The sequence below is a fragment of the Engystomops pustulosus genome, chromosome 11, assembly GCF_040894005.1.
Source record: "Engystomops pustulosus chromosome 11, aEngPut4.maternal, whole genome shotgun sequence".
Lineage (NCBI taxonomy): Eukaryota > Metazoa > Chordata > Amphibia > Anura > Leptodactylidae > Engystomops > Engystomops pustulosus.
Window position 1 is genome coordinate 40,095,289 of NC_092421.1, and position 19,752 is coordinate 40,115,040.

Consider the following 19,752-nt stretch of genomic DNA (forward strand, 5'->3'; position numbering starts at 1 on the left):
TAACACAAGCAGAGTTTTTCAGCACTATTTTTTTTCGTGTAAAATGTTGGGTCCTACAGCAATGGCAATGTACTGTGTATATACCTTTAATTGTTATATGTGGGATTTGTTATACAAAGGATTGTGGAAAGAAGAAGGGCGGAGTTAAGAGTCAGTCAGAAGTCTGAGTAGTAGACAAACGAGCAAAGCTTTATTACATTATTCCTCCATTTCTCACTTCCTTATAAAAAACGGAAATATCAACATTATACACGATTTTATGTAACCCTCTACAAGAAAAACAGCTCGGACTGCACTATGCCCATCCGGACTCCCAGATGACGAATCGGCCAGCCAAGCAAAGCGGCATTTCATTATTTCTCCATTGTTCACTTCCTTTTATAACTCAGAAATCTCAACACCATACACATTTGTACCTAAAACTCCACAAAAAAAAAAAAAAAAAATCGGCTCGGACTGCACTATGCCCATCTGGACTCCCAGATGACAAGTCGGCCAGACGAGCAGCGCATTCATTCTCTGTCCATTTTTCACCGCCATCTGTGACTTGAGGACTATAAAACTGAGAAAATGTTAACAGTACAACATAAAACTGCAACTTGGAGGGAGGGCAGGACTGCTTTGGTGCCGCAGATCAAAGAGGAAGAGGAGTAGATGACAGCCCCTTATAAAGCCAGGAAACAGGAAGGAGAAGGAGAGAGGAGGAGAAAACTCTCTAGCAACACCCAGCTCAATAAAGTGCCAAGTTAACCCTGTAGTAGCTAGAAAACACATTCACCAGTCCAGGTGCGCCTTCCCTAATTGGTCAGGAGTACACCACAGGCAGCAGACTGTGGGAGACAGCAGCCATTGATGCAAGTCTTAGAGAAGACAGACAGGGGAGCCCGAGTCTCAGAGAAGCTTAGAGAAGCTAAGAAGTACAGCAAGCAGAGGTTCAGTACCTTCGGCCTAATGGGACGGGGCGCCACAGATGCCCTTGGCACAGGCTCTTCTTGTAGCTGCTCCTGGACATACAATTACGGCATGAGGCATTTAATGGCTGCAGGGAGAGTCCCTGCTCGATCAGCACCCAACAAAGCATTTTTGGGGGCTTCGATCAGAGCCAACCTGGGGCCTGAACGAAGACTGGAAAATGCCTGAAAGGTCCTGCCCTAAATTCAAAAGGGCAGAACTGGCTAATCCCTTGTGCGCCATTTAACGTCATCATGTGGTTTCTTTCCGTATTAAGGAGAAATTGCATAACAAATTTTAAGATGGGTTATCTTTTGGAATTTTAGGTCCTAAATGAATGTGTTAGTGACAAAATCAGACCATTCTAAATTTCACCTCCATTTTGCTTTAATTACTCTGAAGATGTTAAAGGGAACCTGTCACCGTTGTTTGAAAAAATTGAGTTGCAGGCAGGTCCCCATAGAGCCCTTATAGCATAAGTGCTACCTTTCTTCAGCTAATAAAATCTCTGCTCCGAAAAGGAAGAAAATAACATTGATACTATATTTTTGGGGATCATTATTGTTTTTAATGAGATTTGAAATGTATAATATTAGAAACCCTTATATATCACTCATTTTTAAATCTCCACCCTCCACTCAGAAACAGAAGGGCAACCTTTCTTCATCGTATAAAATCGCTGCACAGAAAAGGAAAAAATTTACATTTATTCTCTGCCTGGTATCCCGGCAGAGAGTCTAGCGAGTCGAGGTGGTCGTATACATATCTGCGAGTCTGAGTCTTGCCTACACCTACTTTCCCTACGTCATCCGGCTGTCAGCTGAATTATCACACAAATGCCTACGGGTGCCATGTGCGGAAGCAGGAAGCAGTAAAGCCGCACATGCGCCGACACTCAGGGTGCATGGCAACCTTAGGCATTTGTGTGATAATTCAGCCGAGAATCAATGTTAATTTTTTCCTTTCCTGTGCTGCAATTTATACGATGAAGAAATGTTGCTCTTATGTTTCTGATAGTTTGAGGGGTGGAGATTTAAAAATGAGTGATATACACTCACCGGCCACTTTATTAGGTACACCTGACCAACTGCTCGTTAACACTTAATTTCTAATCAGCCAATCACATGGCGGCAACTTAGTGCATTTAGGCATATAGACATGGTCAAGACAATCTCCTGCAGTTCAAACCGAGCATCAGTATGGGGAAGAAAGGTGATTTGAGTGCCTTTGAACGTGGCATGGTTGTTGGTGCCAGAAGGGCTGGTGTGAGTATTTCAGAAACTGCTGATCTACTGGGATTTTCACGCACAACCATCTCTAGGGTTTACAGAGAATGGTCCGAAAAAGAAAAAACATCCAGTGAGCGGCAGTTCTGTGGGCGGAAATGCCTTGTTGATGCCAGAGGTCAGAGGAGAATGGGCAGACTGGTTCGAGCTGATAGAAAGGCAACAGTAACTCAAATCGCCACCCAAGGTAGGCAGAAGAGCATCTCTGAACACACAGTATGTCGAACTTTGAGGCAGATGGGCTACAGCAGCAGAAAACCACACCGGGTGCCACTCCTTTCAGCTAAGAACAGGAAACTGAGGCTACAATTTGCACAAGCTCATCGAAATTGGACAGTAGAAGATTGGAAAAACGTTGCCTGGTCTTATGAGTCTCGATTTCTGCTGCGACATTCGGATGGTAGGGTCAGAATTTGGCGTCAACAACATGAAAGCATGGATCCATCCTGCCTTGTATGAACGGTTCAGGCTGGTGGTGGTGGTGTCATGGTGTGGGGAATATTTTCTTGGCACTCTTTGGGCCCCTTGGTACCAATTGAGCATCGTTGCAATGCCACAGCCTACCTGAGTATTGTTGCTGACCATCTCCATCCCTTTATGACCACAATGTACCCAACTTTCAGCAGGATAATGCGCCATGTCATAAAGCTGGAATCATCTCAGACTGGTTTCTTGAACATGACAATGAGTTCACTGTACTCAAATGGCCTCCACAGTCACCAGATCTCAATCCAATAGAGCATCTTTGGGATGTGGTGGAGCGGGAGATTCGCATCATGGATGTGCAGCCAACAAATCTGCAGCAACTGTGTGATGCCATCATGTCAATATGGACCAAAATCACTGAGGAATGCTTCCAGCACCTTGTTGAATCAATGCTACGAAGAATTGAGGCAGTTCTGAAGGCAAAAGGGGGTCCAACCCGTTACTAGCATGGTGTACCTAATAAAGTGGCCAGTGAGTGTATCAGGGTTTCTAATATTATACATTTCAAATCTCATTAAAAACAATAATGATCCCCAAAAAAGTCAATTCAGAAATCTCTATTAACCCCTTAAGGACCAGACCCTTTTTCATTTTTGCGTTTTTATTTTTCACTTACCACCTTCAAAAATCTATAACTTTTTTATTTTTCCATGTAAAGAGCTGTGTATGGGCTTATTTTTTTGCATAAAAAATTGCACTTTGTAGTGGTAGTATTCAATATTATATGCCGTGTGCTGGGAAGCGGGAAAAAAATTCTAAATGTAGTGAAAATGCCATTTCTTGTGGGCTTGGTTTTTACAGCTTTCACTGTGCACCCCAAATGACAAGTCTACTTCATTCAATGGGTCAATACGATCACGGGGATAACAAATTTGTATAGGTTTTATAATGTTTTCATACATTTACAAAAATTTAAACCTCCTGTACAAAAAAAAAAAATTTCATTTTGCCGTCTTCTTGTGCTAATAACTTTTTCATACTTTTGTGTACAGAGCTGTGGGTGGTGTAATTTTTTGCGACTTTTGATGATGTTTTCAATGCTTCTATTTTTAGGACTGTGCGACCTTTTGATCACTTTTTATAGAATATTTTCTATTTCTCAAAATGGCAAAAAAATGCCATTTGTGACTTTGGGCGCTATTTTCCGTTACGAGGTTAAATGCAGTGAAAAAACGTTATTATATTTTCATAGATTGGGCATTTTCAGACGTTGTGAATGTGTTTATGATTCTTACTGTTTATTTATATTTATATCAGTTCTAGGGAAAGGGGGGTGATTTAAATTATGTTTTTTTTTTTTTTACTATTTTTCAGACTCCCTAGGGTACTTTAACCCTAGGTTGTCTGATTGATCCTACCATATACTGCCATACTACAGTATGGCAGTATATGGGGATTTTGCATACCATCTATTACAATGTGCACATTGTAATAGATAGCCTAGATCAGTGGTGGCGAACCTATGGCACGGGTGCCAGAGGTGGCACTCGGAGCCCTCTCTATGGGCACTCTTGCCATCATCCCAGGGCAGAGTTTGCCAGACAGGACTCAAGGCCTCTTGCAGTCCCAGGCAACCCAGGACCCTAGAAGGAAGCTACAATGATAACCCAAACTTCTTCTGTATTGGTGTCTTCAGGTGCCTATACAATTTAATCCTGTGAAAGAGCAGTGAGTAATAAATTACTGCTTAAATTGTCAGATTGGCACTTTGCGGAACATATGTGGGTTTTGGTTGTAGTTTGGGCACTCGGTGTCTAAAAGGTTTGCCATCACTGGCCTAGATCATGATAGCCTCGGATCTTTGTGTAACCCAAGGCTGTCATGACAACAGATCGCCGCTCCCCGATGACATCACAGGGAGTGATGATCGGAGCCAAGATGGCGGCGCCCACGCGCCGCCGGTTCTTTAATGCCGCCGGCGATCAAAGAGTTAACACCTGCGATCGGTGCTAGCACTGATCACGGGCGTTAGCGACAGGTGTCTGCTTCATTATGAAGCAAACACCCAGTGAGTATGAAGAGGGCTCAGCCCGCAACAAGACGCAAGGGGCCGCACACCGCAAAAAGATAGAGCATGCTATCTTTCTGTGAGTGTGCTGCAGTGCACCGCTGTTTTCTATGGAGGGAGGAGGCGCCACTTCCTGCTCCTCTCCAGCACACGGTGGTATGGTCGCACTGTGAGCATACCGCATATGAATGCACCCTAAGACGCACTTTAGTCGGACTGTTCCTGTTCTTCATGGCTAAAACTTGCACAGGTATTTAATAATTGTGTGCGCTGGGATTGTGGCGCACGCAACTCTTTTATGGCGCACCTGCGCTGGCTGCCATGTTGCACAATTTAAGAGGTGTGCCACTGATATATTAGGTGTATCCTTCGGGTGCTGGGTTCAGAAGAGGCACCATCAAGTCTTCTGGTTACCGATATATTCCTGACACATGAATAATTTCCAACTGATTGGAGCCAAAGATCAGAACCGGGAATAGGACAAAACACAGGCTCAGAATCAACCTTACGATCAAGAGTCAAAGATTTACCTTAGCCCCTTAAGGACAAGGCCCTTTTTTAGTTTTTTGTGGTTTCTTTTTTCACTCCCCACCTTCAAATATCTAAACTTTTTTTTATTTTTCCATGTAAAGAGCTGTGTATGGGCTTGTTTTCTGCGTAACAAATTGCAACTCAAAGTGACAATATTTAATATTCCTGGGAAGCGGGAAAAAATTCTGATGAAAAAATGATGAAAAACCGCATTTGCACCATTTTCTTGTGGGCTTGGATTTTACGGATTTCACTGTGCGCCTCAAATGACGTGTTTACTTCATTCTTTGGATCAGTACGATAACAAATTTGTACAGGTTTTATGATGTTTTCATACATTTACAAAAATTAAAATCTTCTGTACAAAAAAATTCTTCAATTTGCAGTTTTCTGGTGCTAATAACTTTTCCATACTTTGGTGTACAGAGCTGTGGGTGGTGTATTTTTTTGTGATTTTTGATCATTTTTTGTGACTTATGATGACTTTTCAATGCTACCATTTTTACGACTTTGCAACCTTTTGATCACTTATAGAATTTTTTATATTTTCAAAATGGCAAAAAAGTGCAATTTGCGACTTTGGGTGCTATTTTCCGTTACATGGTTAAACACAGTGAAAAAACGTTATTATATTTTGATCGGGCATTTTAGGACACGGTGATACTTAATCTGATTTTTCCTGTTTATTTATATTTATATGACAGGAGGAAAGGAGGGTGATTTTAATTTTTAGGTTTCTTTAACTTTTATTTATTTTTACTATTTTTCAGACCTCCTAGGTCAGTGATGGCAAACCTTTTAGCGGCCGAGTGCCCAAACTGCAACCCATAACCCCTCTTATTTATGCCAACCATAAATTAAAGCAGTAACTTATTGCTCCCTGTTCTTCAACAATGTTCGATCATATTGGCCTCCTGAAGACAAGAAGTAAAATGTGCATCATTTTAGCTTCTTACCAGTGTCCCTCTGTACACAGAGCTTTGTGGGGCCAGCAGGAGATCCTCCAAAGATGTCTGATTGATCGGGTTGATTGATTATGAAGCAAACACCCGGTGAGTATGAAGAGGGCTCAGCCTGTGAGCCCGCTTCATACTCCCCCCTATGCAACAGGACGTACAGGAACGTATTTTTGCGTTAAGGAGTTAAATGGGTATTCTCATCTGGGAATTTACATTTAATTCATCTGAGATATAGAGATATATATATATATATATATATATTATATATATATATATTATACACACACACTTTTTCATTTGGAAAACATGTGCCTGTATCAATATAATCTCCCATAAATGTATCCATACTGTCCCTTATAAACAAGATTGTTGTCCTTGGACCGCCAGAGTCTTAGGGTGGTTGTATCCAAAGACAGATATCTTGTTTCTAAAGGGACAACATGGCTATATTTATGGGGAATTCACACAGTTAAATTATTTTATTAACAACCAACTTAAGAAATTTATGTATATTGCAGATGAATCACATATAGTAATACACCTAGCAGTTGAAGTGCTAAACGTGTTGTGCCAAGCTTAAGAGTTTCCTATCCACAGTTTATTTATGCACTTTATTTATATGACACCGAACAACTAATCTTGCAAGGGCCTGGTGTCATCCTAACACAGATCAATGACTGATGGCCTATACTGAGAATAAGCCATCAATAGTAATTCCTTAAGAAGGTCTCTGTTTGCAGACGTCTAGTAAGCAGATCCGGCTCTGCAATAGACCCCAATTTTGGGCCCAAAAGAAATGTGTTATAACATCACTGGTGCCTGCCGCTAGGTGAACAAGGAAACATATACAACCAAATAATTTTATTAACAGTAGTAACTCAATGAGCAATGTCTAGAACATCTTCGTAAAGTGTAATAAATCAAATAAAACAATCTTAAGAATGTGCATACCAGTTATTCATTTTCGTAATCATAATAAAAAAAGTTAAGAAAAGAAAGTCTTGGCATTAATCCTGGGGCAGGATTTGGGACTTTGAGAACTCTAGATTCATTACTTTTCTAAAAGTTTAATGAATATTTAAAATGGAGACCATTAGCTTCCATATCTCCCTATAGATAAAATCAGCAGGGTGTAGGCTCTTCACAAGTTTTCTAAACATGTTTCCTGGTGATTTGTCATTTTAGGAAAGATTCTGTGTGTGTTTCAATGGCAGCAAGCTCTTCTGCGCACAAAGCACTTTGTGGGTTTATGTACATGAGTTTTCTGGAGTACAAGGTTTGAAAAAGTGGCAACTCTTGGTGCATGCCCTGGCACCCACCTGGCGAAGAGGTGGCCGAACCATAATTAATGGGTAGTGCATGGCAAGGGCGACCACCAAAGCCACTCCCCTGGTCGTTAAGGGGTAAATTAAATTTCAGATACAATATTACTCTTTTAAGAGTGATAGATTATAACAAAGATTGTTTTAAGGTATGACATTCAATTTGCTAAATATTTCTGAAGCCATTTAAAGGGTGTGTATCAGCCTTTTGACCATACAAAGCTGAAGACAGTGTTAGGTGTCAGCCCCGTAAATCTGGGAGTGGCTGGGGAGCAATTTGATACAGATCAAAGAACGGGTCCAGCTACAATCCTTGAATATAATTTTAACTTTTCACAGTCCTGCAGCTACTGTTACAGAGTTCTGCTTTTATCTATGCAATTTTAATATATTTTAAAGTTCTTCGTTAACACCTCAGGTTCATCTACACAAGAGAGAATTTGGCAAAATAAATTTAACATTACCCATCGTCCTTTATTAGAAAAAGTAATCTTCCTGGCACGTGGCTCTGAATAGCCCTTTATCTATTGCCTACCATTATCAGTTGTGTCCCCAGGGCCCAAGTACATGCTCTGGCTATCACCCCACAGAAAGCATTTGAGCCATTAGCAACTTAGTTACCTGTAGAGTTGTTCTCCGTAGTCCAGTTTAGTCCATGTTGTCCTCTGCTGGTGTACCTGCCTCCAGACCTGTTACATCTGTTCTATCCTACGACTACATAACCGTTTTTTACAAATACTCTCTACACTCACCTTGACCTGTCCTGTGACACCTTCTCAGGCTGACCATCCTAGGTCAGTGCTCAAAGAAAAAAGACCTCCCTAATAGGTAGTGGCCTGACAGAACAATACAACTACCATAAGTTATGGGGACCAATACAGGCTACCGTCATAGTGCGGTAGGACCAGGTACAAAGACTTCAATGGGGGCTGTGATAATAATATTACTCCTCCACAGTTTGTTATATATATATTTTTTTTTCTTTCTTTGTGTTTCATTCTGCCTGTTATAAATCATTAGGCTCCATTTGTTTAAGACCAGCCAGAAGATGAGCCTGGCAGGGTGGTTGTAAAACCCCAGGGAGTCTATGTTTGATCAGAGAAGCATGGTTTTCTAAGTGGTAAAATTAACACCTTTCGGCCAGAGTAGTCTAGCTAGTGGGGGATGAAAAGAAGCCACAGACTGCATGTTTTTCCCTCCAAATTCAGACAAAGGGGAATATCATAGCTGTCCATAACTGGGACATAATTCATAATTATAGGTCCCAAGTTACACAGGACAGTTATGGGGTCTAGACACACTTCTGGACCGAAAATCAGAACATTAGCTGCAATGGAAGGCAGCCAATAGCAGAACACCCCTGATATTAGGCTAAGACACCCCGAGTTTGGTATGGGGTTAATGGGAATAACATGCCCGTTTGGTTGGAAGCCATGGCACAATTGTGTCATCTCCCAATCAAAAGTTATGGGGTTCTGATAAAAACCCAGAACCGAAAAGTAGCTCACTGATGGGAGGGGGATAGAAAACTCCCCCTCACAGTGACATCACAGCCAGGGGTGGGGGTCAAAAAATCACCTGGGCTTAAATTAATGAAGCAGCCACATAGTAGTGTTCAGTCTGAGGATTCTATCACAATAGAAGGCTGGATCGATGCTTATGCCCTGTCCTCGGGCCAAAGAATTTCTTCCTATTCCACTAGCAAGAACTTTTTTGTCTCTTCTTCCATAACTGTTTGTAAGTATTGTATGTGTATTGTTTTTAATCCTTTTTTTCATCTTCTCTGACAATTTAATTCTTTGAGTGTACTGCATTTTTATGTAAATTAAAACTTTTTAATAAGCCTCTGCTTGTAGCCTTAAAGAATCTGAGTCTCTAAAGGGAATCACGTTACCAGAGGTCATTATTAGCATAGTCCATGTAGTAAGCGATTGCATGTTCTGTGTGAATTTAGAATTGTAATATCGTGTAAGTAGTGAGTGCATGTGCTGAGTTATCATCAGGGTGCATTGTCTGTGTGGTTGAGGTGCCTACGGCCTTCTTTGCATAAGTAACTCGTGGGTGGTGGCAGTGGACTGGCTGGGGCGGAAATTCTGTGGAGTAAATTTAGCGTAAGGACGCCATTTTGTGGAAGTGGGCGGAGCTTAAGGGCTAAATTCTGGGACTCCATAGAGTAGTTATCCCAGTGTGTGAACGCCGGTGAGTCGGGTTCGTGACAGGGGCCATTATATGTCCTCAAACTGTGTAGCCAGATAACAGTCCCAATATGGCTGTGTGCATTAGTCCTTAAACAATACCCTTAGAAGAAGGAGGCTCGTGTAAAAGCCATTCAGCAGAACAATGTGTCCACACCCACTACATTACTCTTCATTATGAAGGATCAGCATTACGTATACCGATGGCTGATCTTTAGTTATCCTTTACAGTAGAGGATTTAGACAAATAATGTATAGCCTCTTTGCAACCAACCTTACAAACGAACAAAAGTACAGTGTATGTACGTCGGAATAAACCCCCTTAGCTCAATCCAGTATAATCCCAGCTCATACTATCCTCTGCGTAGACTTTCTATCCAAATTGCAAAAACTGTGATTTACTATTCATGTATTAAATCTACTAAAACCGGGCATTATGAACATCAAATTTTTAAGACTTACTTGAAAACAAGGAAGAAAACTTTATTGACAATGGCATGAATTTGTAGAAAAGGTAGATAGGCTTTAATGCATCTTCAATATGGACCTATAGTAAGGCAGGTTCTATCATTTCTTTATACTTTTCAGTAGTAAGCCTCCACTGTAATATGTCACTACTGAGCAATAATACTATTAAAATTTGAAAGAATTAAAGAATTGGCAGTGTCCTTCCACCTACTGTTAAAACCAGATAAACATGGAGCTATCAATAATGTATTTTCTGCCAGGGGCAAGCCCATCTGCAGCTGGCTGGAATTTTCCAGTAGAAAAGGTCTACCCAGCCTCCGGGGAATAGAAAACAATGCAGCTCAAAACCTCATTCCGCCACTTGTTGATATCTGAACTATGACAAGCATACAGATGCCATAAGCTGTTAACATCATGACTAGTGGGGGTGTCCTACTGACAGGCACAAGGAGGGGCATCGCTCCTCACATAAAAACCCATCACCGATAACTCATCTAAACAGATTGTTTATTTCTGCTCCTGCTGTGTCATTTCCAAGTCACTGTCACAATGTCTTTCCTCAAGAAGGGGGGTGGAGTGGATTTAAATACAAGTGACCTAGGTAAGAAGTGTTTACCTATCTAACTGTTCTGTACAGACAGAGGGACGTTGTATCTGTTTACCAACAGTTGTGCAGGAATTAATAGAAAATAACTTGTAATATTATCACCCATCATTAGCTATAAACATGGAACTATATTATCCTGATAGAATTGAAATGTTGACATTGCATTGATAGTGTATGTATATTTTTCATAAATATGTATGTAAAGTGATATTTTTTTTTGCTTTTTTGTGATCTCTATAGCAATTTATTGATCTGTGTAAATTATTGAAAAAAAGGAATTCATATTTGTAATACATTTGTCAAAATTAACGTTTGAACTTTCATTAAGGAAAAAAAAAGCTTCACAGGCTTTTACAGTGAACACATAGCACTTCCCCGTCCCATGGTGTGCTGAAACTTCCTGTGCTGCTGTGATATTGAGGGAGTTGGGGGAGACAGTGTTATAGCCTGTGAAGCTGCAGCATGGAAGGGCTCTGGTAATGCTTCAGATCTCTTCAGGCTCATTAGCATCATTTTAAAAGTTGATTTTAGATGGAAGGAGGTCAGGGATAACAAATATAACAAGACTACCACAGTCATGGTGCCTGGCTCTATAAGCAAGTGCCCTTGGTTGATATTGATGGTAGATTTCCTTTAAGAAACCTAGTGGACATCCTATTCTGGTACATTTTCCTTGATTAGAATAGTACAAGGATCCAATGTTTACTACCTTCACTGGGAAAAAAAACATGCCCATGCACATAGAATATGATGGTGGAATATGGTAGAAGACGCTATTGGACATGATCAGGACAAATTTTGAGTCTACGGATTCAAACAACAATGCTTCCAGCTACTGGTAGCAAGAAGTGGTCTTGACAATAGCTAAAGTGTGATGAGTAGGAGTTTAGTTGTGTAAAACCAGAAGGTCTACATAGGTTATTTATTGCCTAAACATTTGACGTGTATAGTTGCACAGGGGCCCGGAGCGCTCTTCCCATCTACATTATATTGTATATTTGATATGTGCATGGTAGGCAACTGTGCATCATGAGCATGTTTGGTGTGTTTTAGATCTATATATTAGGCTGCATTCACACGAACAAGTCCCCCCCCCCCCCCCCGGGCCATTCTTACTGCCAAAGATAGAGCATGTTCTATCTTTTTTTGCGGCCACAGCACGGTACAGTGAGGACACAACGAGCTCTCCGTACTGAGCCCAGGCACCATATACAACATCGGGGGACGTATATACTGCCACAAATTTGCAGCCTTATTTACATCCCCGATAGGTTTGTATGAATCTAGCCTAATAAATATGTGCCCAACTTGTGAAATTTTCTCTACATCCGATTAATCTGCCTGTTATGATTTATCTTTTATGTGCCATGGAGAAGCCAAACATACTTCTTGTCAAGAGCCCTGTGCTCTCAAATTCTGCTACTTCACCATTAATACTCAATATAAATGCAGGGTTGGAGGGATTTTCACATAAAACATTTTATACATATACTTATGATCACTGATTAATGTAGGATCACTGGGGATTAAGTGTCATAAAAGATGTTGTGGGCGTCCCTGGCTTATGGGCACGGATACAACTACAACCACTGTAACCTTTAGAGCTCATGCGCAATAATGTGTGCCCGCCCGCAGCCATACGGCCCACTGAAGAGGAGAAGCGAGTGCTGCCTGCCCCTCCCCTCTCCATAGAGAATAGAGTTGCACGGCTGTTCTTACAGCACGCTGTGTCTTTTTTGCAGCCACAGTACAGTGAGCTCACCATACTGAGCCCGGGCGCCATAGACAACTATGGGGGGCATATATGGGGTCATATATACGTCTGCCATACATTAGTGTGCATTGACCCTTATAGTTACGTTAGTGGTAAGGAATGATGGTCCTACAGAAACTGACATAATCAGAACTGTATGAATGGGAGCGAATGGAAACCTCTTAGACTGCATTCACCCTTACATGAACAGGATAGAGGATAAATGTGGTTGTATGGAAAACCCTCTGAGCCCACGTTACATAGGAGTCATTCATATAGAAGAAGATATTTTATCTTGGCTCAGGTTAGAGGATCCACTTCTAAAATCCATAGGATGGAAGAGGGCCTAGGAAAGTATGCGCTTCTGTCCCCTTTAACATGGTACAATGCTCAGGGACCATCATAGCACTGAACTGTGCTGCATCCATGGGCTGGAAAGAATTGCTCATATTAGCGTGTGCCCTGAGGATTTCTAATTTTGTCTAATGCTTTCTGAGCTGGTAGAACCACACCTATCAGAATGAATGGGGTTTCCAGCAGGTGTCATGCACAGAAATACAGTCTCAGGCACCACACCCAGCAGCATTCTGTACACATTGAACCCATGCACTCACTTTCCCATACTGGTTTTACAAAGAATCATTATTGACCTCGAGTCATGTCGCATTATGTGTTCTACATAAAGCCATAAACTAATAGTACGGTCTTATAGTCTGTAATGTAAAACTTTCATTTTTGTAGTTGACGAAAACAAATATTAAAATGGAAAGAAAGAAAAGTTAGTTTTTTTAAAATTGGATGGTCATTTAAAAGAGTCTTTTACAAAATAATAATTTCTTTATTTATATAGTGCACACAGATTACCAAATCAGCCCCAATGGGAACTGCATGAGAGTGAACAACAGTTCATATTCCAATTGTTCTTGTATACGAACAATAGCACATCCCTGTGTGTTACATTGCGAGATATGATGCTAGTTATGATGATTTTTGGACATACATAAAGGATCAGCTATTCACAAAATGACAAACATCATTCACGACAACGAGTACTTCCATCTCAACGTAGAATGCATTCACATACATTACAATCCGTGCTTAAGCAATCCCCATTCCTGGAACATATTCTATATAATCATAGTAGGCGCTGTTATTCAAGTATTCTTTTCTACTTTCTCTTTTATCCCTGTTATTCTGATTAAACATCTACCTTTCAACCGTATTTACGCCATTTTTTCTAACTTTAACCTAATGTACATGTACCTTTCTTTGTATTTTGATAACCCAATAAAATACAAGATATAAAAAAAGATCAGTCAACAACTGAGCAAAAGCCTTTAACATAGGTCAGGGATTGGTTTGTGGCATTCCCTTTGCTCCTTTGGATATTATAGAAAGCAAAATAAACTATTCTATTTAATTGCAGTGAAACAAGGGAAAGACACTGTCCAGGATACTGCCAACCAGTGTGTACAAGAGGGTCAGAAAATTGCCCAAGAAGGTAAGAATACAAAAACACAAGAATTAGCAGTTGGTGCAATATCAAAAGTCTTGGAGTGGGATTTTCATCCTCCTGCCCCCATATATATGCACATATCAGGTATCATCTGATAAGGTCAGGCAATAGGTCTCCAGTGCTGCGTATGCATGAAAAATAGTCATGTACTTTTGTTTATTTATTATATTATTTTTATTTGTTTCCATCCCAGCCATAGACAAAGGATGTCAAGCTGCAAAAGATGCCGGAGACAAGGCAGTCGGTCAACTGAAAGGCGGAATGAAATTTAAGTGAAGACCTAACCAGAAGATGTTACATAAGCAATCAGATAATATTATATAACCAATATGAGAGAAAATAAATTGGATAAATTCCATAACTATAAATACTGGATCTCTTTCCAAATTCCTCAACCCAAAATTACCTAATAAATTTACCTAAAATTTTTAGACTACATTATAATTTATTTATACATTGGGAAATATGGTTGAAAAGCATGACCCCCATTAGGGAAATCTACCATCTAAACCAAGCATGATAAACCAGTAACACTTACTTATAGATCATTGATTTGACTATTCTGCTTATACTTGTTTTCCTTTAAAAATCAACTTCTAAAATTGTGCATATAAGCCAGAAGGGCTGTAAACTATAATAACGGAATACTAACAGGTCCATAAAAATGTGCATCAATGTCGGTTGGCTTTTTATGGCTTTCGTTAGTGTTCATTTTCACAACTTCTATTGGGATTCTGTTATTCCAGTGAAAAATTTCAAGGAACAAGTTTTTTCATTTCTGAAAAGATGGAAGTGGTGCAGAGGGACAAATAATTGCAAATGTAGATTTCAGCAGACGTGGGTCCCGAGGCTGCAGTGATGTCTTTTGACTTTGCTGTAGTTTTATTGTGCTCCCATGCTAAATGCAGGAGCAGGACTAGGTCTCCCGCTGTCAGACCCTAAGGCAGACAGACCTTGGCATTGAAGTTTTAGCAAAGTCAATAGAGAAAATAGTTTTCCTGAATACTGGGAGTGACCATGTTGGGATAATGTTTCATTCCACCATTAGTCAGAAAAATAAGAAAATATATACTAGTGCTCATTTTAGAAAAAAATAACTAAAACATCACAGTCAAAATAATGGAAAAAAAATGCCCTCTACTGGTGTTCTGATAACCCTCCCAAACATAGGGGTTTTAACATTTGAGTGTTTCCTTAAAACAATGCAAAGAGGGCAGCCACTTGTTTCAAGAGGATTTTTTGGGTTCACAATAATAATTCTGCATCCTAAGGATTACCATCATAATAGTGGAGGTCAAACTCTCAGCATATCATGTCGTAGTGTACACTGCACAGATTACATGTGAATGATACCTGACCCTAATCAAAAGCCTCACACTCCGCTAAACCAGTCCCCTACACTGTACTGAAGAGACACAACCACATTGAAACATTGCTGTCTACATTTGGAAATATGCTCCCTCTGGAATAGATAAACTGGTTTGAGGAACATCGTTCCTCAGGACTTCTTTTATTATAACTCTATATGGTGAGCTATAAAAGTTTAGCAAATTCCCCTGGGGTACTCAGGCTACGTCACCCAAGTGCCTCAGGGAGTGCTAGCCACGTTTTGTGGGCGGTAGGGGTGCATACATCAAAATCCTAGGCTCCCTGAGGTGCTTGGGTATCATAGCCTCAGTACCCCAGAGTAGTTTGCATAACTTTTATAACTCTATATTTCCACGGGATATAGAATTATAATAAAATAAGTTCCTCAGGAACTTCTTACTAGTAAACTGATAGTAGATGCCCTTTAAGGAGTGATTTTGGCAGCTGCAGGGGACCCTAGAGAGAAGGCAGGAACTTTTTACTAGGAGACATGATGGTAGATGTCCTTTAAAGCTCCGGCATAAATATGCTAAAGCAGAGCCGTCAAATACCAGAACCACCACAGTTAATCTACAGTGGGTGGTCCGGAACCAGTTAAATTAAAAGCTTTTTGAGCGATTAGTAACTCGCAGAAAGCAACATCTGCAAAAATACCCTGGACTCTTCGTAGATCTTAAAATATTAGGAGCCCATTCCAGGGTCGGGTTTGGGCTTAAAGTTCAGTTCATTTATCACCCCATTTTCACATCTGCTACTGTACTTGAATATGTTGGATTTGTAAAACATATTTGCAGCTTTTACTTCCCTATTACTCAACCAATAGATATTCCATATTTAAGTTAATTCATGCAAAAGTAAAAACACATAATAAATTAGGTTGAATTTTAGGTGGGCCCTTTCCAAGGTCTTTCCTTAGCCATCAGCACTTTACCTCTACAAGTAAAGCGTTCTCATCTCATCAGGCACCATGAAAGCAAAGGCTTCACTTGGGTCAAAAGAACATAAGAAACAGAAAAGCTCTTACTCTAATTGTTGATCCCACATCAGCCTGACTGATACATGTAAGACGCGTCCTGTGTTCTTCATGTCCCATCATGTGGTGTATGATGTGACGGGAACAGGAACACCACTGCTTACACACGTCTGCAGGAGAGAATATGGAGGGAATCACTATCAATATTTAGCTATACAGGCGGGTTACGTACAAGATAGGGTCTGTAGGTTTGTTCTTAAGTTGAATTTGCATGCAAGTCAGAACTGTATATTTTATCATTGTAATCCCAGCCAGATTTTTTTTGGTCTCTGTGACAATTGGATTTTAAAATGTTGGGTTGTCATAAGAACCAGGATTATCAATAAAGCTTCATTACAGACACCTGTTAGAGCTTTTTATTGTAGCCGCAGGCTAAAGTATAGTAAATTACCAACATCCAGAGGTCCGTTTGTAACAAGGGGTTGTATGTAAGTCGGGTGTTCTTAAGTAGGGGACCGCCTGTATACTGAAATCAGCTATTTATTTATGAAACAAGAATCTTAAGAGGGATTTTCCTGTCACGACACATTTATGAGATATCGTTATAGAGGAAAATATAGATGGTCCCTTATAATCTCAAGAACAATTTTAAATGAATGGCTGTGTGTTTCATGGCATAACTTCTGTAAAAGATACATAGAAGTCACACACAACCCTTAATACCCATAATGCAAATGTAAGAGAAGTGAAGGAATAGAGCACAGTAGGGGCATAGCTGGTAGCAAACAGGGCTCAATAGTAACTGATTGCAGGGCCTGCTCTTGAAACACTTTACAAATGTGTCACAGCGCAGGGATTATACACGCAGCAATGTCACAGCGCAGGGATTATACACGCAGCAATGTCACAGCGCAGGGATTATACACGCAGCAATGTCACAGCGCAGGGATTATACACGCAGCAATGTCACAGCGCAGGGATTATACACGCAGCAATGTCACAGCACAGGGATTATACACGCAGCAATGTCACAGCGCAGGGATTATACACGCAGCAATGTCACAGCGCAGGGATTATACACGCAGCAATGTCACAGCGCAGGGATTATACACGCAGCAATGTCACAGCGCAGGGATTATACACGCAGCAATGTCACAGCGCAGGGATTATACACGCAGCAATGTCACAGCGCAGGGATTATACACGCAGCAATGTCACAGCGCAGGGATTATACACGCAGCGGTGTCACAGCGCAGAGATAATACACGCAGCAGTGTCACAGCGCAGGGATTATACACGCAGCAATGTCACAGCGCAGGGATTATACACGCAGCAATGTCACAGTGCAGGGATTATACACGCAGCGGTGTCACAGCGCAGGGATTATACACGCAGCAATGTCACAGCGCAGGGATAATACACGCAGCAATGTCACAGCGCAGGGATTATACACGCAGCAATGTCACAGCGCAGGGATTATACACGCAGCAATGTCACAGCGCAGGGATTATACACGCAGCAATGTCACAGCGCAGGGATTATACACGCAGCAATGTCACAGCGCAGGGATTATACACGCAGCAATGTCACAGCGCAGGGATTATACACGCAGCAATGTCACAGCGCAGGGATTATACACGCAGCAATGTCACAGCGCAGGGATTATACACGCAGCAATGTCACAGCGCAGGGATTATACACGCAGCAATGTCACAGCGCAGGGATAATACACGCAGCAATGTCACAGCGCAGGGATAATACACGCAGCAATGTCACAGCGCAGGGATTATACACGCAGCAATGTCACAGCGCAGGGATTATACACGCAGTGGTGTCACAGTGCAGGGATAATACACGCAGTGATGTCACAGCGCAGGGATAATACACGCAGCAATGTCACAGCGCAGGGATTATACACGCAGTGGTGTCACAGTGCAGGGATAATACACGCAGTGATGTCAAAGTACAAAGAAAATACATGCAATGACCTCATAGTATTGGGATCATACACACTTTCATGTAACATTACAGGGATCATACACAGTTGTGGCTTTGATGTTAGAATACTTGAATAATAAACAGTGATATCATAGTAAAGGCATAATAAACACAGTGACATCACGGTAAAGAAAAGTCAAATTATGCATGCTACCTTCCACTGTCACTGTGTTCCCAATGTCAAATGACCCCTTTTAGGGACTGCTAAGCCCACTACCTTGATAGTCACCTCTTCATTCCCAAGGATCATGGACTGGAGCAGTCACCAGTGGTGTAACCTGAATATGCCGGGCACCAGTTATAATGTATTGTTTAAAGTACTGGTCTTCTCATATAGGAAAGATACATCATATGTGGGACACCTATTATTTTACTTACAATGGTAATCTTCCTGCAAGTCACACACTCTCACCTGTGTGCAGCTGTCCTTGGCACTACCCCCCAATCAGTCACAGGGAATCCCAAAAGTCCCGATGGGTCATATCAAAGTTAATCCGGATAAAATATGTGTGACTATTAAGGGAGTCTAGTCCAATTCATCTGGATGGAATTTACATAAACCCACCAACATTCAGATGAAGGGAACTTATTTTTATTCCAAAGATTTCTTTAATAAATCTGTTACATATGTAACTATGATCAGCATAATTTCTTTACTTTAGTTATAGATTTAAATAAAATAACAAGTACCATTTCCTCCCTCAATGGTAATTTATCTAACGACCACTAGATGTCTACATCCCTTCTGGGTGGCATGTTCTGGGTAGTCATCATGTTGTAGAGTTCGCAGCTTAGTGACTTCAAATAGGTTAATTGCTAATTACTAGAGATGAGCGAGCACTAAAATGCTCGGGTACTCGTTATTCGAGACAAACTTTTCCCGATGCTCGAGTGCTCGTCTCGAATAACGAGCCCCATTGAAGTCAATGGGAGACTCGAGCATTTTTCAAGGGGACCAAGGATCTGCACAGGGAAGCTTGGCCAAGCACCTGGGAACCTCAGAAAAGGATGGAAACACCACGGAAATGGACAGGAAACAGCAGGGGCAGCATGCATGGATGCCTCTGAGGCTGCTTAATCGCACTATTATGCCAAAAGTATGGGCAACAGCATGGCAATGACAGAGTGACCAAATGAGGCTAGATAGCATCTAAAACATCCAATAATTGACCCTGACACTATAGGGGACTATGCAGAGGCAGTGGCAGCATCGGCAGGCTAGAGAGTGTCTTGGCAACATACCCCAAATGGACTCAGGCTTAAAACCAATGGGTGGCAGAGAGGAACCAAAGGAGGTGAGCAAGAAGCGCTCAAATAATATCGGTAAATGA

At 41.1% G+C, this 19,752-nt stretch overlaps 1 long non-coding RNA gene across 1 annotated transcript; it reads left to right on the forward strand.

Moving 5' to 3' along the window:
• Positions 1 to 10,647: 10,647 nt before the first annotated feature.
• On the forward strand, positions 10,648 to 14,518 carry LOC140105718 (uncharacterized). Its single transcript, XR_011850627.1, has 3 exons — positions 10,648 to 10,807; positions 13,993 to 14,067; positions 14,276 to 14,518. It is a non-coding gene; the product is annotated as an uncharacterized lncRNA (long non-coding RNA).
• The last annotated feature ends 5,234 nt before the right edge of the window (positions 14,519 to 19,752 follow it).